Source organism: Xenopus laevis, chromosome 8S, assembly GCF_017654675.1.
Source record: "Xenopus laevis strain J_2021 chromosome 8S, Xenopus_laevis_v10.1, whole genome shotgun sequence".
Lineage (NCBI taxonomy): Eukaryota > Metazoa > Chordata > Amphibia > Anura > Pipidae > Xenopus > Xenopus laevis.
In genome coordinates, this window is record NC_054386.1 from 80,843,125 (window position 1) to 80,855,076 (window position 11,952).

General features: G+C 39.7%; 1 protein-coding gene across 1 annotated transcript in view; it reads left to right on the forward strand.

Annotated features, from left to right (window-relative positions):
- Nucleotides 1-6,036: 6,036 nt before the first annotated feature.
- The window catches only part of LOC108700221 (HAUS augmin-like complex subunit 3), a 44,037-nt gene continuing 38,121 nt past the window's right edge, over nucleotides 6,037-11,952 (forward strand). Inside the window, exon 1 of the mRNA XM_018233217.2 lies at nucleotides 6,037-6,163. The gene's annotated coding sequence lies outside the window, so the exon portion shown is untranslated. The remainder of the gene's footprint in view (nucleotides 6,164-11,952) is intronic.

The window sequence follows — 11,952 nt, forward strand, 5'->3', positions numbered from 1 at the left end:
GCAATTGAGCTGGCACATTGGGTTAAGAAGTAGATTAAGGGGCAGATTTATCAAAGGTCGAGGTGAATTTTAAAATGAAAAATTTTCGAGCTATTTTTTGTGTATTTCGACTAGGGAATAGTCCAAATTCGATTTGAATTTGAAAAAAATTAGAAAAATCAAATATCGAAATTAATCATCTTTAAAAATTTGACTTCGACCATTCGCCATCTAAAATCTGCTGAATTGCAGTTTTAGCCTATGGGGGACCTCCAAGAACCTATATGGAGTCAATTGGTGGACTTTGGGAAAAACTTTGAATCGAAATCGATTGAATTCGCTATTCCTTCGATTCGTACGATTCGCACGGACCTATTCGGCCAAAAAAAAACTTCGACTTCATTTTAGTTTGCCTTTTTGAATTAGAATTTGGAAATTTTTTCAATTCGAAATTCAAACCTTGATAAATATGCCCCTAAGTATTTTAATTAATTTAGTTGCTGTGAAGGTGATTCACTGAAGATTAAAGCCGTATAAATATCTGGGTATTTGACTTTCTTGTTAATTTGTTTGCTAATGTATGTAAAATTATAAACATAAAGGGGGGTATTTATCAAGGGTCGAATTTCAAGGCGTTAAAACCCTCAAAATTCGACCATCGAATTGAAATCCCTGGACTTCGAATATCGAAGTCGAGGGATTTTTACAGTATTCGATCGATTAAACGATTTTTAGCAATCGATCGAAGGATTTCTATTCGACCAAAAAAAACTTAGAAAAGTACTGTGGAAGGTCCCCATAGGCTAACATTGCACTTCGCTAGCTTTAATTTGGCGAAGTATGAAGTTGAAGTTTTTTTTAAAGAGACAGTACTTTGATTATTGAATGGTCGAATAGTCAAACAATTTTTACTTCGAATCATTTGAAACGAAGTCGAATGTAGCCTATTCGATGGTCGCAGTACCCAAAAATTTACTTCTAAATTCGAACTTTTTGAAATTCGAACCAATCACTCGAGGTTAGTAAATCTGCCCCTTAATGTAATAATCTTATACCAAGGGATTATTCTCTGTTAACAGATTTTTTAACACAACAGAGTATTCTTTCAGCAAAAAACACAAACTTTTATAGCACAAAGAATTTGGATATAATCTCCATACTGTTACTCCCTGTATTGTGACAAGCCTGGCAGGACAGTGTGTTTCAGGCTATATCCTAGTTACAATTTCACTATTCTACAGTTTTTGCAATCAAAATGATCAGTTCATCAAATGTTTGCCAAGAACATACATGAGTAAATTCTCCTGGATTGTTTAATCAATGGCTAAATGCCCAGCAGCACAGAACAGCCATTAACGGACCTCACCAACCTGTTCTGCCTCAGACAATTAATTACCATATTGGCCAGGGATTACAATTTTTTGATGATCTGTTGCTGCTGGATAACTCTTTTCTCAATCTGATCACATTAGGCCCCATACAGAGATGTGAATATCTTAACCTGCCTCCCAATGGTTTAGGCTTACCAGGAAATGGCCACTGGAAAACAATTTTCAGCTGTGAAAACACCTTTGCTTGAACCGGACCAGTTACATGTGGACCAATGAATAACAATAAATGACAACCTTTTTAGCCACAGAGACTGAGTGCCAAAACTGAACATCTGAGTGTCAGACCTCAGATCACTGGGTGTTCTCTGTATTTTTCTAAAATATGCCCATTGAACCCTTTCAACATCTTCTTCTAAGCAGGGCCGGATTTTCCACCGAGGGTGCCAGAAGGCCAGACTACTCTAGCGCCTCACTCCCTACTACAGGATTGTGGGCATGCGCATCCTACGTACCGGAGCACATAGGGGTATATTTTATAGTTAGAGATCACCACAGTCCTCTAGAGTGAAATTCTACCACTCTCCATTAATTTCTATAGGATTTTTACAGGCATATTTATCAAAAGAGTAAACTTTCACTTTCACCCATTGATAAATACTCTTTTTTCTAAAATGGAGAGTGGCAGAATTTCACAGAAGTGGACTGTGGTGATCTCTAACTTAACTCTTTGATAAATATACCCCTAACTGTCTAGATCTTAGTGCTACAGAATCAAACAAACTACCTGTGGGGCTGGGCACCATTCTGCCACTTAATTTATGCCGCCCTAGGATTGGGCCTTTGTCACAAGGGCTGGATTTTCAGACTGTGGATAAAGGCCAAAAAGGCAATCGGAACAGTCACTGCATCAATATTATACTAAGTGGTTTTTTTAGTAACCTCATGTTATCTAGAAACCCACCCAACACTTTACTGAAGCTGTCTAATATATCTGCCAGCACAACTGATTCAGGGAGAGAATTCCAAAGCTTTTTATTTCAACTCTGAGGGGCAAATTCATCAAGGGTCGAATATCGAGGGTTAATTAACCCTCGATATTCAACTGAGAATGAAAATCCTTCGACTTCGAAAATCGAAGTCGAAGGATTTTGCGCAAATACTGCGATCGAACGATCGAAGGAATAATCGTTCGACCAAAAAAACTTAGCCAAGCCTATGGGGACCTTCCCCATAGGCTAACATTGGGTTCGGTAGCTTTTAGGTGGCGAACTAGGGGGTCAAAGTTTTTTCTTAAAGAGACAGTACTTAGACTATCGAATGGTCGAATAGTCGAACGATTTTTAGTTCGAATCATTCGTACTCGAAGGTCGAAGTAGCCCATTCGATGGTCGAAGTAGCCAAAAAAACACTTCGAAATTCGAAGTTTTTTTACTTTGAATCCTTCACTCGAAGTTAATGAATTGGCCCCTGACTGTAAAAATAACCTTTGTACATGGAAATCTAAGTGTCATGTATGTGAACCCAAATCCCAGGAGGGGGGGGGTCAATGGATTCTGCACAGGGGCAAGCAAGGGAGCCAAACATACAGCAGGGAAAGAGCCAGTAGAGCCAAGTAGTCAGACCAGGTCAGTATCAGAAATTATGTTATTTCAGTTTTTTTCTTTTTTGCCTTTTGTTTCCTTCAATTTTTTTATTTAGAATTGTTTTATGTTGTTTACTAATTATATGATGAAATACTAGTAGCACCTGTGCGTGGAGCTCTCTTATTATGATCTATTAAGTACTATCGCTGGGACATACATAGGCCCTGTATTTGTGGCGATTGTGGATTTGCCTGGGCCTAGGGAGGCAAGATTTCAGGGGCGGCATGCCGCCCAACTGCACCATCTGCCGAAGCACTGAGGACTGCATGCATGGCAAATTTCCTACTCTCTTACCTGGTGCACGCAAGTCCTTGGTGCAAATAGGGACAGGGAGAAGAGAGTGCGCATGCGCGTGCTTCTGCACGGGGAAGTGTGGGGGCGCAGTGCAGAAACACAGCGGCCGGCCTAGGGGTGCCGGAAAGACAAATTCGGCCCTGGACATACCACTCCACAATATGACATTTTTTTTTTTAATAATAAAATGCTATAAATAAAGAGTTTGGACCAGTGTTCTTAGTGGAGTACCACAGGGCTAGTCTAGTCTATAGGGGAGGCCTCTGGTGCGGTGATCAACTTTATGGGTAAAAAGGTCCCCTGCTATTTGTCTATAATGTCCTCTAATGTACTTGTAAAGTGTAATCATGTCCCCTCACAAGTGCTTTTTTTCCAGAGAAAACAACCCCAACCTTGACAGTCTACCCACATAATTTAAGTCTTCCGTCCCTCTAACCAGTTTAGTTGCACTTAGTCTCTGCACTCTCTTCAGCTCATTTATATCCCTCTCGGTTCAGGATGCTGCCACTTTGCAGAGCAATTTGACTAAATTGCAAAACTGGGCAGTAAGATGCAAAATGAGGTTCAATGATGATAAATGCAAGTTTATACACTTTGGCAGAAATAATATAAATGCAAGTTATACACTAAATGGCAGTGTGTTGAGAAAGATCTAGGGGTTTTTGTGGACAACAAGTTGTCTAATTTTGGGCAGTGTCATTCTGTGGCTACTAAATTAAATAAATAAAGTTCTGTCTTGCTTAAAAAATGGCATAAACTCAAGGGATGAAAACATAATTATGCCTCTTTATAGGTCCCTGGTGAGGCCTCATCTGGAGTATGCAGTGCAGTTTTGGACTCCAGTCCTTAGGAGGGATATAAATGAGCTGGAGAGAGTGCAGAGACTAAGTGCAAATAAACTTGTTAGAGGGATGGAAGACAAATAGCAGGGAATCTTTTTTACCATAAAAAGGATCAACTCACCAGAGGCCATCCGTTTAGAGTAGAGGAATATCCGCTCCAGACTCACCCCTGTTGGGATGCAAGTGCCTCCTGCATTCATCAAGGATAAGGAGCTGGCAAGGTCGGAACTTGGGGTAAGCAGAAAAGGCACCTGCTTAGGGAGCAACGAAAGGGGGGCGCTCGGCAGGTACCTGACTTTTGCCTACCCCAAGTCCATGTTTGTTGCTCCTCCCACTCCTCCCCGCCTCCCTCCCCTCAAGCGATTTACCCCATCTCTCCTCAGTCACTTTCCCCGCCTCCCTCCCCTCAGTCGCTTTTACTGACTTTCACCTCTCCCCTCTGTCGCTTTCCTCTGCCTCCATCCCCTCCAGCACTCTAACACCCTCCCCTCCGGCGTTCTGTGCACAATGGGTTCAGGAGCGCGCACGATCGTACGGAGGAGAGCATGGAGCGGAGTGCGGTGGCTGCCCGGGCCGCCTAGGGTGCCTGGATCGGCTTGGCCCGGCACTGGGAGCTGTCAGTTGTTGGAAGGTAAATTTATTTCCAGAGCAAAAAGAAACAAAAAAAACCCAGAAGAAATGTCTTTTTGCTAACTTTTGACAGAAAGCACTGTTCCAGCTCCATATAACAAAAATAACCAGGGTACCTTGCAATTACCTTCTTTCAGGCAGCCACCCTACACTTAGGGGCACATTTACTAAGCTAGAGTGAAGTATTCGAATTAAAAAAACTTCGAATTTCGAAGGTTTTTTTTGGCTACTTCGACCATCGAATTGGCTACTTCAACCTTCGACTACGACTTCGAAATGAACGATTCAAACTAAAAATCATTCGACTATTCGATAGTCGAAGTATCTTTAAAAAAAAGTTTGACTACCTACTTCGCCAACTAAAACCTACTGAATTGCATTATGCATATGGGGACCTTCCCCATAAATTTTCTACGTTTTTTTTGATCGAAGGAAAATCGTTCGATCGATGAATTAAAATCCTTCTAATCGATTTTTCCTTCGATCGATTGATCACAGGATTCTATTCGAAGTCGAAGGATTTGTGCAAAATCTTTCGTCTTCGATATTCGAAGTCGAAGGATTTTACTTCGACAGTCGAATATCGAGGGTTAATTAACCCTCGATATTCGACCCTTAGTAAATGTGCCCCTTAGACTGCTTGCTCTGAGATCAGGAGTTCGTTATTTAAAGGGGTGGTTCACCTTTTAGTTAAACTTTTAGTATTTTATAGAATGGCTAATTCTAAACAACTTTTCAATTGGCCTTCATTTTCTATTTCTTATCATTTTTGAATGAATTGCCTTCTTCTTCGGACTCCAACTTTCAAATGGGGGTCACTGACCCCACCTGAAAACAAATGATCTTTAAGGCTACAAATGTTTTGTTTTTACTACTTTTTATTACTCATCTTTTTATCCAGGTCCTTTCCTATTCATATTCCAGTCTCTTGTTCAAATCAATGCATGGTTGCTAGGGTAATTTGGATCCTAGCAACCCGATTGCTGCAATGGCAAACTGGAGAATTGCTGAATAAAAAGCTAAATAACTCAAAAACCACAAATAATAAATAATGAAAACCTATTGCAAATTGTCTCATAATATCACTCATATAAAAAGTTAAAAGATGAACAACCCATTTAAGTAAGTCTGCTTTTCCCAGCAGCCCATGCTCTTAAAGGCACATTCAGCTACAACAAATTTAAAACGATTAGCAAAAAAAAAAACCATTTATATAAATATACATTTTGCTTTCTATCTCTCTATAAATGGAGCTTACAATCTTATTATTCACAAAAAAACACAGGCAAAGCTACATCATCAGCATATAAGAAAAACACATTTTGTTTACATGTGACCTGCTGCAGCTTTTACCAATTGCTAATTAAGCTTAGTGCATGGATCCTGCAAACACCCAGTGCTAAGGTTTTACTCACATTATACCAAATGGGAACAGATATACTTGGTAAGTAATATTTTTGATATATATATATGTATGTGCATAACTGTGTTTAGTCCCGATACACAGAGTAAATTTAAAGGGGTTGTGCACCTTTAAATTAACTATTAGTATGATGTAGAGCAGGGGTCCCCAACCTTTTTCTAACCGTGAGCCACATTCAAATGTAAAAAGAGTTGGGGAGCAACACAAGCATGAAAAAGTCCCCTGAGTTCCAAATATGTTCCAAATGGTTATTTGGTAGCCCTATGTGGACTACAAGCCTACAAGAGGCTCTACTTGGCACTATACTAAGTTTTTATGCAAATAAAACTTGCTTTCATGCCTGGAATTAAAAAATAAGCACCTGCTTTGAGGACACTGAGAGCAACTTCCAAGGGGATGGAGAGCAACATGTTGCTTGCAAGCTATTGGTCGGGGATCACTGGGGATCACTGAAGTAGAGAGTGATATTCTGATACAATTTGCAATTCGTTTTTAGTACAGTATTATTGCTGTTTTTTGAGTTATTTAGCTTTTTATTCAACAGCTTTCCAATTTGCAGTTTCTGCAAATTGGTTGCTAGGGTCCAAATTACCCCAGCAACCATGCATTCATTTGAATAAGAGGCCAGAATATGAATAGAAATATGAGTAATAAAAAGTAGCAATACATTTGTAGCCTTACAGAACGTTTGTTTATTAGATGGGGTCAGTGACCCTCCATTTTAAAGCTGAAAAGAGGTAGAAGAAGGTGGTAAAATATTCAAAAACTATATATAAAAAAAAAAATGAAAACCAGTTGAAATGTTGCTTAGAATTGGCCATTCTATAACATACTAAAAGGAACTTAAAGGTGAACCACCCTTTAAGTAGATTCTGGCAAAATATTTTATCTGGTCTTTTTATCTAATGCGTGCAAATCACAATTACAGCATAAACATATCAGTATCAAAGTACAAATTTTGCAAACATGAATAAAGCTGACGTTTCAGAACTCCTCTCTCAAAGGGATTTCTAGTGAAATTCTAATCTTGAAATGTTCCTCTGCTGATTCACAGACCACTGCTCATATCATACCTCCCAACTGTCCCGTTTTCAGCGGGACAGTCCCGCTTTTGAGAGCTCAACCCGCAGTCACGGGTTTGTACTGGACGTCCCGATTTTCTCTGCACTGAACAGCTAAAAAAAGATACAATGTTTCTTAATTAATTGGTTTTGGCAGAGAGTCCACAACAGCCACAGCTGTAGATAAGATACTTTTGTAACAATTTTGAGCTAAGCAAATAAGTAATTGTAACAATTTAGATAAGGAGGTCCCTTGGGAAAAGTTAGACTCACAGCTTAAAGGGTAATTCACCTTCATTAGCAACCTGCCAAATTTTGTAAAATAAACATGGTAATTAGGGGCAAAATTTTTGTCCCTCTTTTTATTTCTAAAATGTTGGGAGGTATGCTTATATGTGAATGTACCTGATCTATGGCAACTTTATTCTGAAAGCATACAGAAAGGAAGCTGTTTTGTTCCTTAAATTCACATAAACAATACTCACATCACTAGCACTGAGGATTTAACAGGAATGGCTGTTACCAATGGCTAAAAGGCCTCCCGCTCTAATTTCTGATAAATCAGCCATATTGGTTCAGTACCACAAACAGACACCATATGTTGCATGTATCTATGTGTAGCCTATGTAGAATACAGAACAGAGTAAATCATAAGCTGCGGCAGGTAAGAACAATGGTCTTGGAACTGATTGTCCCTGATAAATACATTTCTGAAAAATTTCTTGTTAGAGCTACTCCCTCCCCCCACACTTTACTAGTTTATATTTCTGAACCCTTTGTTATATATCTACAGTGTATCACCTTTTATATTGTGCAAGACTTTCAAGAAAACTCAGAAAAATTCATCTATATTAACCACTGAGGTTTTTCCACTAGCAAATTGTCTTACTCAAATTGGCGAATTCACTGTGAATTGTGATTTTGGTGAATTGTCACCAAAAAAACCCCCACAATTCACTATTTAGTTTACGTGCCTTGTTGTGGACTCCCTTTCATAAGCTCTTGCTGGGGAATTCCCCTACAGACCAACCTTAGGGGTTGGTGCCACCTGCTGGCTGACTTGAAAATGACCTATTTACACTGAAATAAATTCACATTTCACCTCCATATAGAGACTCACCTGAGAGTTTAAGTATATTAGACAGGTAGCACCAGGAAGGGGAGAAGCAGATGGGCCTACTTGAGAGAATCCTGTCCATGGAGAACGGACAGACCTGTAATATTTAATAGGGTTGCACTGAATCCACTATTTTGTATCTGGTTGAACCCCCGAATCCTTCACGAAAGATTTGGCAGAATACCGAACCAAATTCTAATTTGCATATGCAAATGAGGATTCGGGTTCGGTATTCTGCTGAAGCTTTCGCAAAGGATTCGGGGGTTCGCCCGAATCCAAAATAGGGCTGAATCCCTATTAAATTTGCATATGCAAAATTAGGGGTGGAAAGGGAAAACATTTTTTACTTCCTTGTTTTGTGACAAAAAGTCACAGGATTTCCCTCCCCACCGCTAATTTGCACATGCAAATTAGGATTTGGATTCGGCCGAAAAAGGCCGAATCTTGTCTGAATCCCAAACCGAATCCTGGATTCGGTGCATCCCTAATATTTAAACAGCTGTTGTCAGCAGGGCCGGAACTAGGGTGAGGCAGGGGAGGCAGGTGCTTTCTTCATTATTCTTCTTCAACAGCTTTATTGCCCAACCCTCCCACCCAGATCTAGGGCATCCATAGAGATCCTAAATGACCTTCAGGTTGGGCCCTGAAAACAGCCACCAATTGCTTCTGTAAAACTATTTTGGGCTATAATAGGTTATGTCCAGCTAATTACAATAAAATATGCGTTACACTTGACTCTAACACATAAGGCAGGGCCTTTGCTATGTGGAAGGTGTGAAGGGGAGATGTAGTTGAACTATTTTTAAATGTGCTTAAAAATAAAATGAGGTTGCCAGAAGGTTCTTGCAGCAAACAAACAGAACACGTTTATTGTCCAAGGCAATGATCCACAGGGTTAAATCCCCCACATATCCACAGAGGCAAGGTATTGCAAGATGGAAAACGCTAGGACAGTCAAACAGAAGCAGCATTATTGGACACCATGTGGAGACATCTAGGGAAGCTTAAGGTACACCTCCTGGTTGTCAATGCCCCTTTTGGTCCAGATCCCATACATAAAAATGAACCAGAGAAAAGACTATGCCTGAATCCCTCTTCAATCCCTTCAGAGCCTATGGGAGAGCTATTCCCTGCTATAAATCATAGTTGGTGCCCAGCCTGCTCATTCAACTTAACTCTCTGTCTTACTTTCCTAGAAAATGTCATTCCACTTATTAACCTGTCACTGACTAACACCTTGTTGATGGGGTCCCTCTAAGGCAGCACAGCTTTACTAGACCTTGTTGATTCCATGCTCCCTGGAACACATTCAGCTGGTTCAGCAACTGAAGGCCAAAGGGAAAAAGAAATATCCACCCCTGACCAATCATTATATTAAAGCAGAGCTGTGGAGTCAGAAGCAATTTTGGGTATATACCCCCCATATGTGATATAAGGTACTAAGTTTGCCTAAGAGCAGTTACCCATGACAACCAATAAGATGCCTGCATTTAAACAGGTGACTATTAAATGCTACATGTTGATTGGCTGCTATTGGTTACTGCCCCTGGGCAAACTTTGTGCCTTTTTTTACATAACCCCAATAGAGTCTAGAGACAAAAATATACAGACTCTAGCTGCTAAAAACTTAAAATTGCAATTAAAAAAAAATACAATATGCAATGTCCTATTTCACAGATAATAGTCATAATAAACTTTCACAAGTGTGAAGTCCAGTTGATCTATTATGCAACCTGACATTCATACGTTGTTTTAATCCGGAGTATACAAGCACTGAAAATAATCAAATGTCATTTAAAAGCTTCTATGAAGGAGGATCTGGCAGAAACAATTCGATTTCTATGAACAATACTTTAGTTAATTTAGATTGTATGTAAAGGAAAACTAAAGCTTAACTAAAGAAGTAGTATAGAAATGTTGTTCATTTATGTTTTGGGCTTCTGTATCAGCCCAAGGCAACCACAGGCTTTTAGGGAAGATCTGTGCCCCCAAAGATGCCCCAGTAGCTCCTCATCTTCTTTTCTGCTCATTTACTGAACATGCTCTGTGCTGCTGTCACTAACTGAGCTTAGCCTATATTATTAACCTCATTTTTTGCTTGATAATTAGTGACGACCCCTAAGCTTAGCTGCTCAGAGCCCACTGAGCATGTGAGTGTCACAGACACTTTCCAAAATGGTGACCCCCCCTGTGACAAGTTTGAAATCCTGGATCATCCATGCTATTGACAAGCTGAAACTTTGGGCTGGTGCAATAAATTCAGTATATAAAATATGGCATTTTTTAGTCACATTAATTTTTAGGGTTTATTTCTCCTTTAACAGCTATATGCCAGGTCATAGTCAGGTGATCCCACTGGTGTCTAATAAAAGGGCAGCCAAGTTTGGGAGTTTTACTTTGAAAGCAGCTAGTAAGTTGCAGGTAAAAAAGAAGCAAATTAGTGACCGTTTTTTACCGATAATATATGCATTATTAGAGAAAACCCTTTATACTACAACTGTCATTAATACCTATTGGGTATAATGTGTTTTTTATCCAGAAGGCCTCTCTTTCTAGTGACTGTAACTTCATATTACCACCTCATGGTAGGGGGCTCACTACTTCTAGGACCATCCACTTTAACTGTGATTTTATGGTTGGCCCCATTAAAGTGATGGTCCTTGAAGTAGTGAACCCTCTACAAATTTGCCATTTTTTTCTATTTCAGATAAATAGTTGCACTTTAAAGAATTTGGAAATAGAGAATAAACAAATGTGTTAATGATACGGCTAATGGTAAGAGTATTGGGGTCAATTTTTTCTTTCCTCTACTGTTACAATTTGTTTGTGAGAAACGTGGTTTGTTTCAGGTGAATCCAGTGGTAGGCCTATTATAAGGGTGGTGACACATGCTAAGATTCGGGGAGATTTAGTCGCCCAGCGACAAATCGTCTCTTCTTTGGGCGACTAATCTCCCCAAAAAGCCTTTACGCCGGCTAGAATCCTAATTACCGGAGGGATGGCACTTCATTTCCGAGGGTCGCCCGAAGTTTCCTCGTGAGGCAACTTCGGGTAACTTTGGAAAACGAAGCAATCCGAGTACCATCCCACCGGCGATTTAGATTCTAGCCGGCGTAAAGGTTTTTTGGGGAGATTAGTCATCCAAAGTAGAGGCAATTTGTTGCTGGGCGACTAAATCTCCCCGAATGTCAGGAATGGCTATTAACATCTTCAAATGGGTCAACGGACCTCTATAGTCGTGAATCTCACATTCAAATTTACATTTGAGTTGATGCTTTTAAATTCGAGTTTTGACACATTTTTTTTTTTTGAAAAAATTGAATTTACTATTTGAACCTTAATAAATTTTCCCCTAAAAAATCGTTTTTTTTCTCGAAATTTAGCCACAAGAAGATGGATCGCTGTATGTTAAATGTTTTACATGCAGCCATCCAAATGAAAAGTGAGGGGAGACGTATTTTCAGGAGATTTTTCATCTGTGGGATCTCCTCCTCTGCCATGACCCTTAGTGAGGATAGATTTGAGGAGGTTTAACTGTTTTATTTTGTGGAATATATAGTTGCTGTTTTGGGTTCCGAGCCAAAGTCCATTCTATGAACAATAATGAAAATTTGTAACCAGGAATAGGGGAA